Consider the following 13,864-nt stretch of genomic DNA (forward strand, 5'->3'; position numbering starts at 1 on the left):
AGTTATGGTTATGGTTTTTATACCACTTTGCGGTTTGCTTTTCGTTCCAACTTTGAGATGATGGCACACACGCACAATCGTGGTAATCGTGGTAGGACATATACCTTTGTCTATCCTCTGCCTTGGTCCTTTTTCTTTCTCATCCTCATCCAGGGTTTCTTTTTTTTTGCCTAAATTGTGCCGAAGTAAACAGCAAATAGTTCTAGTTTTCAAGTGTGCATATTAAGCACACGGGAATGGGAATGGGATAACAGGAAGAAGGGAAGGGGTTGAGTGGCTGAGCTGGGCACTTGCCCAGGACTTTACATTCTTACAATATTATTCCCCCCAACCATCCTCAGTCCCATCCCAGTGTTTGCCTCTGCTTTTGCGGCAGTTATTGTTGCGCACTTCTTCACCCACTCCATATTTCGGCCACTGCGCCACTTTTCGGACAATTAAACAAGCTGGTGAAGATAAAATAAGGCAAAGAAAAAGAAAAGGAAAAAGAAAAATAAAAAGGCAAATGAAAAAAGAAAAGAAAAAGAAACAGAAACAACAAACCAACCAGCCATCCACCCACCCATCGACTCTGCACTTGCAGTTCAGGCTCGACGGCTCCGCCAAGCCCTTACTGGGAGTACTTTCAATTATCAAGTGTGGAAATGGAAGTGATTCCAACAGAAAAGTAACTCGCCACTTGGCAAAACCATCATGCTGCCCGTCACTTATTGTAGAGGACAAAACAATGGGGGATGCGAAAGTGGGACGCCTTCCTTTTTCTCCGGCCTCCGTTCCTTTGCCTTTGCCGTTGCCGTTGCCGTTGCCATTGCCATTGCCGCGTCCCCCCGCAAGCTTTCCCTTTTTTTCACATCGAGTTCTGTTGATTTTTCTGCTTTTCGGCAAAATTAAATTTTAAATTGTTTTGAGCACTGAGCACTGGCAACTGGGCGAGTCCGGTTTCGGATGCTCCCCACAATCTTTCCCTCCACGTCCACCTCCATCTCTTGCAATTCCAATTTCTGTCTGTACTGGCAAACAGCACCTTCTTAGGCCTGCCTGCTCCTGGTTCTCTCTGGTGCTGCGACCAAGGGACTGGGCAGAGGGCTGGTCCTCCCTTCAATTACATTTTATTCGCGCGGCATCTTCGTTTCGCCTCTGTCCTAGCTGAAAGGAGTGAAGTAGAGGAGTGTAGAGTCGAGTCGAGCGTGGCCATTGCCATTGCCATCGCCATCGCCATCCATCAACGCTTGTTGTTTTTGCCATTGCGGAAGGAAGTGCGCCATGCCAACATCTATTCACCAGCTGAAAGAAAAAACCAAAAGCGAGAGACAGAAAAAAGGAAAAAAATGAGTTACAGAAAAAAAGGGCAACTACTACTAACGATGACTTGGGTTTGGTGAGCTAGGGTGGTTCTGTGGTGCTGTGCGGTGAGGTGCACTGAAGAGGGCTGCTTCACCCACATCTACATCCATGACCATGTCCACTCCCACATTGGCACGCTGGCAAACAAAATGGCAGTATTTCCACTTCGTCCTCCCACTTCTTCCGGTGTTTTCTTTTTACGATTTTCTTGTTCTTCTTCGTGCTCGGAGCAGGTCGAACAGAATACGCCCTGCCTATCCCTCCTCCGTGCTCCCCCGTATAAGGAGCCACTGCTGCTAGGATTTCGAGGATTTCTTTGCTGTTTTGCGACAAATGATTGATTATTTTTACCCAACAAATGGAAAAAATGGGGAAAAGAAAACAATACACAACATCCTGATAGCCAACAATAAATAGAAAAAGAATCTGAATAGCAAAAAAATATGATAAGTTTGCAGCACACAACTGTTAAGAGACTCCATCAATAAGTGTCAAGTCCAGTATTCATTCCAAATTACATTAATAATTCCAAAGATTGTGCAATAAAATTTTTCTGTTAGAAAGGGTTACAAACATTCTATTTTACTTTCCAACATATTCACCTAACAAATTGATTCCATTTAACAATTGCTATGTGTAATTTGCTTATTCTGCCAGCATATTACTAGACATGAGAGAAAGTCACTTTGGACTCTGTCAGAGGTCCACATATCAAATCAGTGGAACCAACAATAATCGAAACAAACATGCCTAACACTGCAAAAAAATATGCCTAACATGTTGTAGGAATCGATGTTCCTGATTGCAAAATGATGAAATCAATTAACTAATATGAAATGAGTATATTTTTAATCCACCTGCCGCCAGTTAAACAATTTAATTCTTTGCTTATTGACGGAATAGAAAAAATATAAATCCTATTTATTTGTATTGATAAATAAATATCCTGACGCCATTCAGTTTTTGTATATAATTAAAAAAACGATATAATGACAGTTATCTGTTATCAGAAGCTAATTTAGTACACGATTTATTTGTTAAATTTTAAATAAAAAAATGAAGTAAGTAAGTCGTCTCGCCGACTTAGGTATACCATACACCAGTGAAGCAAATATTTCAACTTTATTAAACAAATGCATTTTCACATGCTTTTTACAAGCATATCTTAGTATCTCGCTCACTCAATCATACGAGCACCCTAGCGCCCCCACCAGCCAACGGCCAACTCCGGCCTTATGGAAAAACGTTTATATGTATAACTCGACTGTTTTTTGTCCGATTTTGATCAAATTTGGTATTTTGCTAGATATTAGTATTAAATTTAAGTGTGCCAAATTTGATTGCATAAGGTAAAAAAGTACGGGAGATAATCAAGTTTTTCAAATTACGGGGGCGGAAAAAGGCGTGGCAAAATTTTTACACATACAAAATGTGTGCATTTACTAAGCGAATATACATACCAAATATGGTGTCTCTAGCTGGAATAGTTTTTGAGATAAACGCTTTTTTTAAATTGCGGGGGCGGAAAGGGGCGTGGCAAAAATTTGAAATAAACTTGATCACTCTACATACTACACGAGTCTACATACCAAATTTGGTGGCTCTAGCTCTTACGGTCTCCGAGATCTAGGTGTTCATACGGACAGACGGACAGACGGACAGACGGACGGACGGACAGACGGACAGACGGACGGACAGACGGACATGGCTAGATCGACTCGGTTGTTGATCCTGATCAAGAATATATATACTTTGTGGGGTCGGAGATGCTTCCTTCTGCCTGTTACATACATTTTGGCGACTTTAATATACCATTTCACCCTATGGGTGTATGGTATAAAAATGAGGGAAAAGAATGAAAATAAAAACTGGAAGTCTCAGAACGATTTCATTATTGATGTAAATGTAATGTTATGTATATGGATAGGCTGAGTCATTCATTGATTATGAATGAAATTCTTTAATGTTAATTATGTCATAAAACTACATACAAAAAGCCCTATAAAAAGGTTAATTACTTCAATCGGAAATGTGGAAATGTGTGACGAGGTCTGGAGTCTAGACATTCAATTTGTCGACTAAGTCAAAATGGGAGATAGAATCCGAGTGGAGACATATTGTATTACCTTTGTCTTAAGACACAATTTCTGTTCAAAATTATTGCTTACTTTGGTAGTTGTTAATCGAATTGATTGCCCACAATAGTACGCTGACAATCACTCACAAACTGTTAGTATTTCCTTTTGTAACTTTTTCCTTTTGTATTTAAAAATTCGTTGTGCGAATTATAATTAATTCTAATGTTTGTGCCTTGTGGCCGAGAAATGCAAAAAAAATAAACACTTATTCTTAATAGTAGTAGCCGAGAATATCTTTTTTCCAAGTTCAAGGCGACTCAAACAATACCTTAAAACTTACCTAATGATTTTTCATATTTCAATGACTATAATTAAGTCACATCACTTGATTCATTTTCAGGCTGACTACTTTTCCTTTGTGTGTCTATAAGCGAAACTTAAATTGTACTTGCAACGATTTGTATTAAGGTTTTCTTTAGATTTCATTCAACTCCAAAGATTATGAGGAGACCCTTGCGTTTCAAGTCACCACACCTAAAGAAATGTAAAGTCCCGGAAAGAAAGGATTTTACTTATATTCTTGAAACCCGCCAAGGTTACCATTTAAGGGAAGAAAGACTGTTGGGTAAGGAAGCGATTGGGATCGTCTAGGAACAGTAGTTTGAGACAACGAGGATTTCGAACAATTAAAAAGCACAAGCAGGCATTTACCCAAGTGAGATGAGTACTCTAATACTGCGGTTCGGGTGCGAATATGCAAATGAGATAACGGCTAGCTGACAAGGGGATGGACAGTCGCAGATGGATAGTCAGGCGGCGCAGTCGCAGCCGGCGATCCAAGCCGCTCGGCAACAAACAAATCAGAATCATTGTCCAACCCCTTCCTTAGTTCTCCGGTGCCGGTGCTGGGCCTCTCTTTAGGGTCGGCCTACCTGTCCAAATGTTTGATTTCCATTTGAGCGGTAGCGGCTGTTGTTGTCCTTTTTTACGCATAAATTAAAGCAACATCAGCATCACCAGACCGGGCAGGACAGCGATCGGTGGTCCCGTTAGCCACTGGAGCTGAGCGAGACCAAGCTGGACCGGTCCCGTTGCCGTTGTTGCTGCCGTTGCCCGTCTGACACGACACCATCTGGCGAGGACAGAGCCACGGCCTGCGTTGAAATTTGAATAGCTCATCTACAGTTATACAATAATAAATGATTTGGGGCATTTTTTGACCCCTTTAGCTTTCTCGGGTTAGGGTTGACCATGACAGGGCCAGGTCCAGGGGTTGCTGATAACATTGCAGTTGTTGTTTGCGTCGACAAACAGGGGATAAATGGGATGGTTATACGAGTATCCGACTTATCCACATTAGAGTCGCCTGCGCTTGCGCTTTTCAACTGGGAAATCTCTTTTCGGCCGTTGGTCTACCTTTGCCCATGCCATTCAAATGATTTCAGTGTGTGGCTCGGCTTCTGTCAGTGAAGGACGCAAGCAGCGAATGATTTCTATTCACAGAATTATTATACGCTTTTTTATTGTCCACATGAACATCTACTACTACATCTACTAGCAACTAGTAACTGTTAGTTATTACTTAACACCTATCTGAACCTAAATTTTAGGTCAAATATTTAATATTACTTTATGGGATTTCGGATATTTATCTAATAGGGCTTACCTCAAAATTATTCTGCACAAAAAATTTGTTTATTTATAATCATATTTTTGCATTTTTAAATTTTTGGAATAATAATTGTTTTGTATTAAAATATTACTCAAACAAAATGTTTGAAACGATTGAAAATCCTCTCATAAATACACATTTGTTTCCAGGGCTATTGTCTTTATTATTCGTTCATTTGAATTAATTTAGTATATTTTTTTTAAAGGAAGTATTTAGTGTTTTTTTATACCTTGCATTAATTATATATTAATTAAGGGAATCAGCTCCGATTACACAAAGTATATACATATGGTCCTGATCGGCACGACAGGACGCGTTTATATAGCCATGGACCATATAGCTTTTTACGACTATCACCAAAGTACTCACCTAATAATCCTTACTTGCGGCAATTTTTAGCATAGTCTGATAACTATTCTCTATAGCTGTGGCTCTAAGGATAAATACCTTTTATATACCTTTTAATAGGCTGTCCTTTCGCGGATATTCAACTTTTTAGATGCAACTTTTCTTGACGTTTCTAGGTAACTAAAGAGTAAATAAAAGAACTTGCAAGGGTATACAGACTTCTGCACGGCTTAGAATTATTGGAAATTATTGCTGAAATTATCTTGCTAAAAAACAATTGTCTTTCTGAGAATTTTTCCACTCTTTATAAAATAAAATTAATAATAGAAACATTATTCAAAATTAAAATAAAATCGAAATTTTATGACGCCAAAATGAATGTACTACAAATTAGTTAAGACTTTGTTAACAAAATAATTTGAATTAGCTTCAAACTTCTTGTTTTGTATAAATGAAGTAAAATGTTGTGAAATTTTTCCTCGTGTATATGTATATGTAAGTATTAACCAGACGAACTAACCAGACAGACGAATTTGATCGATAAGCTTAGGCAAAAAATAATTCATTTGGGCATTAATTTTTTCTGTCAACCCTAATCGTAATGCTTTATATTCAAAAAGTCCAGAATGGATTTAAAATTTCAAAAAATCATAATATTTTTGGTTTGTTTCTAAAATTTTAATTTTTACCTGAATATGTTTAACTACATATGTTCCAATGTCAGCTTCTAAACATTGAAGTTAATTTTTTTGTATTCGGTTATTGCGAGACACATATATGAAATACCGCTGTGAGATCGCTGTGATACGATGTCTCTGGTGGCCCAAGGTGCTTGTAGTTCAAGGAAGAGCCATATCTGTCTGTGTGTGTGTTTGGCGTGGGACAAGATAAAGGAGTGTGCTGCAACATCGCGGGGAAGTCGCTCTACTTGTTTTTCGGCTTTTAATCGGTGTCGAGATGTTGCGGAAGCAGATGTGGATATGCCTTGAATGCACATATGCACATACTTATATAGAAATGTATTTAGATACAAACATCTGTGCTCCCCGCTGAATTTATGCATTTTTCTGTTGGCCACAATTTCGCAATAGTTGCCTTAACGAACGAACGCGACAGCGATGAACCTTTGCTGGGTCAGTAGTGCGCCATCTGCTTTTCTCCTGACCGCAAATCGTGATCGCGACTCGATTCTGCCGTTATAGTTGTAAATTGTGGCTTCAGAATGCCAAGTGCATTCCCATTATGAAAAGATCGGATGAGAGGGGATTGTACTTTTTTTTGATCCTTAAGTTGATCTGGGGGTTACTTCGATCGCAAGAAATGGTGAAGAAGAGATGTGGTTCTTCAAGCTATTTGCTACAGCGAACAAACCATAATATGAATGTACAAAAATCCTATGTGTTTGTGTGTGTGTGTGTGTGTGTGCGTGCGTGTATATTAGCTTATTATTAGATTGCAGAGATGCGTCCAGTCAGAGGCACATTACCATTGCCACTACCACTACAAGCTCAATTTGTATTTTGTTTGAACAACACACATAAACTTAGGAAGTTCATACATACATACATATATATGGACGTAGATGGGCGTAAAAGGTGCCATTCAAGTGGTTTTGCATCTTGGTAAGTTTGCAAAGGATGCACATCTATGTGGGCCCCCGATTACAAATTAATAAGATCCTGGTTGTGCCCATGTTATATAATACATATATGTATATATATTTATATACATAAGTATATACTTGTAATTCCATTTTAAATGCCAACGAGGTGTGTGTGTGTGTGTGTGTGTGTGTGCATGTTTAAATGAATTTCAAATATTCACCAACAAAAGGGAGAATCCGCATATGGATAAGCAGAGAACAGAATTGGATTCTGCTGGACCGGGGCAGTTAGGGTCAACCTGATAGTCGTGACCACACAGAGACCAGAGAGTCACTGTCGCTCTCGCGTAAATGCAACTGCATATATGTATGTACATATGTATCCTTTGGGATTGGATTAGGCATGGGAATGAAGCTGTGGGTGTCGGTATGTGTGGGGGTGAGGTGGGGTTGTGGTCATGTTATGCTAATGTCGAAAGACAAGGATGAGTTCGCTGTAGATTCCTTTTGCATCCTTATGTACCAACTTTACATAATAAGTGTCATATAAAAATATATACATACATATAATTAAATACCCTAATGCATGAATATAAAATTATATATATATATTTGTTAAATACATTTGTGTGAACCTATGTATGGACACCAGGGGTCCTCCTCGTCCAAGTGGACACCTATCGCACACAAAATGGCGACCGCATTGCAAATGAATTGTAAATAAACGTATGTATGGACACACACACGCACTTACACACTCACACACACATAAGTAGGTATGTCTGGGGCGAGTGCAGTTGAAATGCATTTGCTATTGCCTGCCTCTTCGTTCAGCGCAATTATTTATTCACAACAAATTGCATTCAAACACCCCACATTATTTCACAAGAAATGGACAGTGGGAGTAGGAGAAAGTGCGTCTGCTCGTGGCCATTTCGCCATGTAGTCATTCCTATAAGTCCATACGTGCATACGTACATACACACATATGTATATGTACATATGTATGTACGTACATATCTCTGAATGCGGATGAAAATTGTTGGTACATACATATACATATACATACATATTTGTATGTGCATTTAAGTATATACTTGCAACAAGCACTGACGCTACTTCAATTATTTATGATTCACGCATTTGCCACCATCCAAAATCCACGTATGTATGTATATATTTGAATATGTATATGTTTCCAGTATATTGAAATTATAGTCGCTTTGGAGCCCATGGGATTGTGTCAATATGCGGCCCATCAAGTGGACCCATGAAGATTCCAAGATTGCAAGACGATTCCTGCATCCGTTAGCAGTGCTAGCTAGCCAAACAAAACGAGAACTGATTCAAGGCTATGAAAATAAAAAGGCAAAAAGCACTGCTCACTGGCCAAAAGTTTGTTCTGTTTCTGTTGCCTTCGATGCCCCAGCTACGGACACTGCCACAGCCATAGCCACTGCCACTGCCTCTGCTACTGCTCCTGCGCTCAGCAAAGTAGTTAGAAACGGGTCAACCGAAACAAAGACAATCACTGGTCTTACCCTTACACCACACACCCAATTCTAACTCCAGCCAGTTCCATCCCTCATTCCTCTACTCCTCACCTCCCACTCCCCATTTCCCCACTACGCAGAGTTCCCAGTTTTAGTTTCAAGGGCAGAGAGGAGACAAGAGGCAGAGAGATAGATAGATGTGGAAGCTGTGCGTCTAGTCTAGCGAATGCTAACAACCTTGACATAGGCCTTGACTGCAAACTATGACACGTCCAGGCCCAAACGAAAGCGCCACCAGGCGAGACCAGGTTGTCCTCTGTGACTCTGTTTGGCAAAATGGACATCCTTTGGGCCGCAATCTTTCATCTTCTGCCAATTTTAAATGGCCAAGTTAAGCCAACTAAGTTCACTAATTTTCAATATTTCGTATAATGTTTGCTATTCGCATTTTCAGGATGGTCAAATAAAACAGTTTTTTAGTTGTTTAATTAAATCTTAAATACATAAATAAATTAAAACAAAAAAAGTTATTTTGTTCACAATTTTGTAAGAATAGGAATGGGGAAAATTTATGAATTTTCATTATTTGCCAATTGCACATGCACATAAGTATGTATTTACATACATAAGTACATACATATGTACATACAGGTGCAATAGCCTGCATGACGAATCTAGCCAACACACACATAGGCAGCAAATGTGTGTATATAAGAACGAATTGGAATATAATTCGTATATATTCTCGAATGCAATTCGACTCCGGGGTAGGCCGAGCCTGGGTCGGCTACGGCTCCGGCTCCGGCTCAGGCCCAGACCCAGGCCGGGTCCACACAAATTAATATAAATTAATAAATGAGCATCGTTATATGCACATATGTACTTAACAGTTGCATGTGTCTAAACACATACACAATATATAAGTATGTATGTGTGGATGCATGTACATACATATATGTTGTACATGGACATGTACGTATATCATGGTGGGGAATGCTGGACGTCATCCACCGCGGATTCCGGCCGTCAGCCTCAGTTCGAACGTCAGCTCATCGTAGGCTTTTATGTATATACTTATTTATATATGCATGGTTATGTATTTTATATAAAAATATGTATGTATGTACATGGTCGCCATATTGCACACAATTGTATCTCCATCCGAAAAATAAATATCTCATTAATTCAGTTAGCAATGGAAAAACATTCCACTGGGGGTGGGCGGTGAGGGTGAAGGTGGAGGTGGAGAATACATTTCCAAATGGGAAAAATGCATTTCAACAAAATTAATTAAAAAGGCTCAAAATAAAATATTTTTATATAAATTCATGCAACAAACTGATTGATATTAGGCGAGAAAAATATTCGTCAAGCATTTAAATTTTTACTTTACTAAAATGCCTCCTCGGCTCAATATTCAGAAGAAGATTATTCCATTAACAGGTTAATAAGTTTTTTGTCTTCGATTTTCACAATATGTTTTCATTCAGAACAAAAATCTGTATACCTTTACTTCTAAAAGATTTATGGCATCAGTTTGTTTATAATTTGTAATATTGTACGATTTAATTAGAGTTCGAGTCTATAAACCTACATACATATATATACATACATATATTGTAGTTACATAATAGTTGCATTACTCATTTATTTAAACTCTAAATTGTTTTTTAAAAACAATCTTGCTAAAAAATTGATTGAAATGCTTCAAACCTAATGTCATTTCTTACGAAGGTTTTTTTTTAATTAGAAATTGTTTTAAAACTAATTCCAATCGATTGTTAAATATCTGTTAATCGCCAGTAAGCACCTTTAACCTGTTCTTGCTCAAGTAAGAGTCCTTTCTAACGGTGGCCATGTGCAGATTTGTGTATTATTTCACTAACTACTTGTGAATGTATCTTAGTAACGAAATAAGAGACATTGAAACGGGCGTAAGCCCGTATTAAACATTTAGTCTGAACTCCAAATTTTGTGTTTCTTTTTTCTGTTTCCTTTGGGGAGGGGGGAAATCGATAATGTTGAGGGAGAAAACTGGCTAGACGAAAATCGATGAAACGGCAGCTGCGTCGGCGACCATTAAAAATGGACTCTGCACGCATACATAGACGCTCATAATAATATCGTGTGTGTGTGTGTGTGTGCAAGTGCATTCTGCATGTAAGTGTTCGAGCCTGGTTTCCAAATGTTGTAGTTGTACATAGCAAAATGCATGCACAAATACAGACGCACCAACAGAAGCCGAGTCCGACCCAATGCACATGCACTGTGTATGTGTGTACATAAGTGAACGCACTCACACACGTCATATATATATATATATATATATATAAGTATATAAATTTATATATATTTATATATACATATATACAGACACATGCAGTGCTGTGACGACAAGCGGAAATGCATCCTGGGACAAGGACAGAGACAGGTTGAGGGCGAGGGAAAACAACCGCTGCCACGCATAAACATAAGCCAGACAGAAAGAGAAAGAGTCAGAGTCAGAGTGAGTCCACGTGAGAGAGATAGAGAGGCCTTGACGCAGACATTTAATCGTGCACAAATTTGCATACCGCCAACATGAACAATTGTGAGGGTGGTGGTGGGGGAGGGAAGCGAAGTGGGGGAGTGAGTGTGGGTGGTAAGTGACAGAGACACGGAGTTGGAGTACGGAGGTGGTGTTGTTGGTGGTCATCGCCGCAACATAAGGGATGATATTACTGCAGAAAGTGCAGCAGGAGCCTGCATCCAAATGCAGCTCTGGCAACCGAAAACTGCATTTTGACGCTGCACTGCAGCAATGACTCTCTCTCTCTCTGCTTGCATGTGCATGTGTGTGAGAGAGTAACGGGATCGGGATGAGAAGAGCGGAATGGGGCAGACGCAGACGAATTTTGTGGCCCCTTTCCACATGTACCCACACGCACACACATGCATATGTACACACAGACATGCCTACGCCGGCGACAGCGACTGCAGCTGTCAGATATGCAATTGCAAGTGCAATTTCTCCAGTCTCTGACTCTGCTGCATCCACATCCGCTGTTGCTGCTGCTGCGGCTGCTGCTGAGCTGCCATTGACGCTGCTGCTGTTGCTGCTGTTCTGTTTCTGTCGCTGTCGCTTTTTGTTTATCGCACTGAATTTTTATCTTATAATAAGCATACCGCTCCATTCCCTCAGGTCCCTCAAGGCCCCTTGTCGTGTCCCCTTGTCCGCTGTCCGCTGTCCGTTCTGCGTTGTCCATGTCCATGTCCACGGCATCTCCAACGTCAGCGCCCCCGCACCTCGACAAACATCGACGTCGCCGACGTAATTTTTGTTTTTTTTTTTTTTGTTTTTGGAGCAGCAGATTTTTATTCTCAATTATTTGGTCGCCGCATTCACGCAATAGTCCATGGAGTAGAACAACCGACTGCGGATCGTCCAGACCACGCGGAGCATTTTTATTTCTCAAATGTGAATATTTAGATCGGTTAATCGCGAGTGACAAAACTCATCTACATACAAATATATAAATATATAGCATTACTTTGGATACTTTCAAAATTTTATAGTCCCGATTCCCTTCCTGATTCCTTTTATTATCCTCAAGTCGCGATTCCATTTTTCGGAATCATTCGTATTGTGCACTGAACATAAAACAAAAATTTCCTTTCTCTTCGTCTCGTTTACAGATCATCATAATTTTTAACAAAAACAATAGACCAAAAACATTTTTAAGCAACCAGAAGCAAATGACCATAGATCTCCACAACTAACCCAACCATAATTCAGTTAAATCGCAATAGAACGGATATAATTATACTTATTGATTTCTTTATGTATGCATCACTAACACCACTACCACCAACAACAACAACGTCAACAACAACAAGGAAATAATATTTATCAACTTTAGACCTGTACAACGTAACAACAAATAACAACATCTGAAACATCTGCAACAACAACAAAAACAACAACCAATAAACGACAACGAAAAGTTCAAAATTTATCAAAACTCCACGAAAAAAATAACATAAACATAAAAATTATACAAAAGAAGAAAGAAACCCAATTACAAATCTAAATTTAACGGCGCTTTAAAAACGAAAATTATGAAACAACTCAAAACGACAGAATTTCGCAAAAATTGAAATTAAAAGTACAAAAAGAAAAAAATTCAACAAGCCTAGAAACCAATTAAGCCAAAAACCAAAAATCTCACACATTTTTGAAAAATATTTTAAGCAAAACCAAATCGAAACCAAATTGAAACTGAAACCAAAACTACCAAAAGCAAAATACTCGATACAAAAAAACAAAAATATTTCTAAAAATCAAAATAAATTTAAAAGTCACGCAAACATAAATCCATAAGTATGAGTACGAGATCGCAGATCGCCAACTAAAAAATTGATTAGGTCTGTGGCAAAACGTTCACGTGCCACTGGCGTTTCCGTCTCCTGCATTCGTTTTCTATCCGTATTATTATTCATCCCATGCATCAGCATAGCTATAGCGATAACAGATATAGCCATAAATCCAGATCGAGATCGAAAATAGTAATTTCGAGCGAGAAGAGCCAAGAGAAGCCTCTCGTATCCACGTATCCTTAACGGCCAGCATCAAGATACGGCCACCTAGTGCTAATGCAACACACACTGACACCGGAACAGACAGTTTGGAATACCACTTACCATACAGCTAGCTACACTCACATCAAAAATAGTCACAGCCACACAAATAGACACACTCACTCCATTTCACTCACTAGAATATAGAGTATTCCGCAATTGTATATATACCTATATTCATATACATACAAATATTGTATTTAGATTCAACAGTAACCAATACATCACTTTTCAAATAGTTCTATACCCAAAACAAAGTGCAATAATCCAATTGCAATTTTCAAGATAATCGAGAATATCTCAATATAGCCAGCGTAATAATAGTTAGTAACAGTCCATTAATAACGAGCATTATCTAATACCATTCGAAATACCACATAAATAGAAACCATATAAACATCTACCTACCATATAGACTTTTCTATAAGAACACATCGTATATTCACTCGAGGTGAGTCCTCCGAAATCTAATTCCAATTTAGCAAGTGTATATATATAAATAAAGAAGAAGAAGAAATATTCGATCAAGTTTATCCCAGTGCAGAGCAGTTTGTACATTTGGTTTTCTCCTCAGTTCAAAAAAGGGAAGAAAAGCACAGTGAAAGGTAGAAGAATAGTTCGGAACCGCAATCGCACTCTCTGTACCACACATCTAAAGTTAATATGAATGTGTATTTTTATATATATATCGGTATGGGGAAATATGCGG

This window comes from Drosophila willistoni, chromosome 3R, assembly GCF_018902025.1.
Source record: "Drosophila willistoni isolate 14030-0811.24 chromosome 3R, UCI_dwil_1.1, whole genome shotgun sequence".
Taxonomy (NCBI): Eukaryota; Metazoa; Arthropoda; class Insecta; order Diptera; family Drosophilidae; genus Drosophila; species Drosophila willistoni.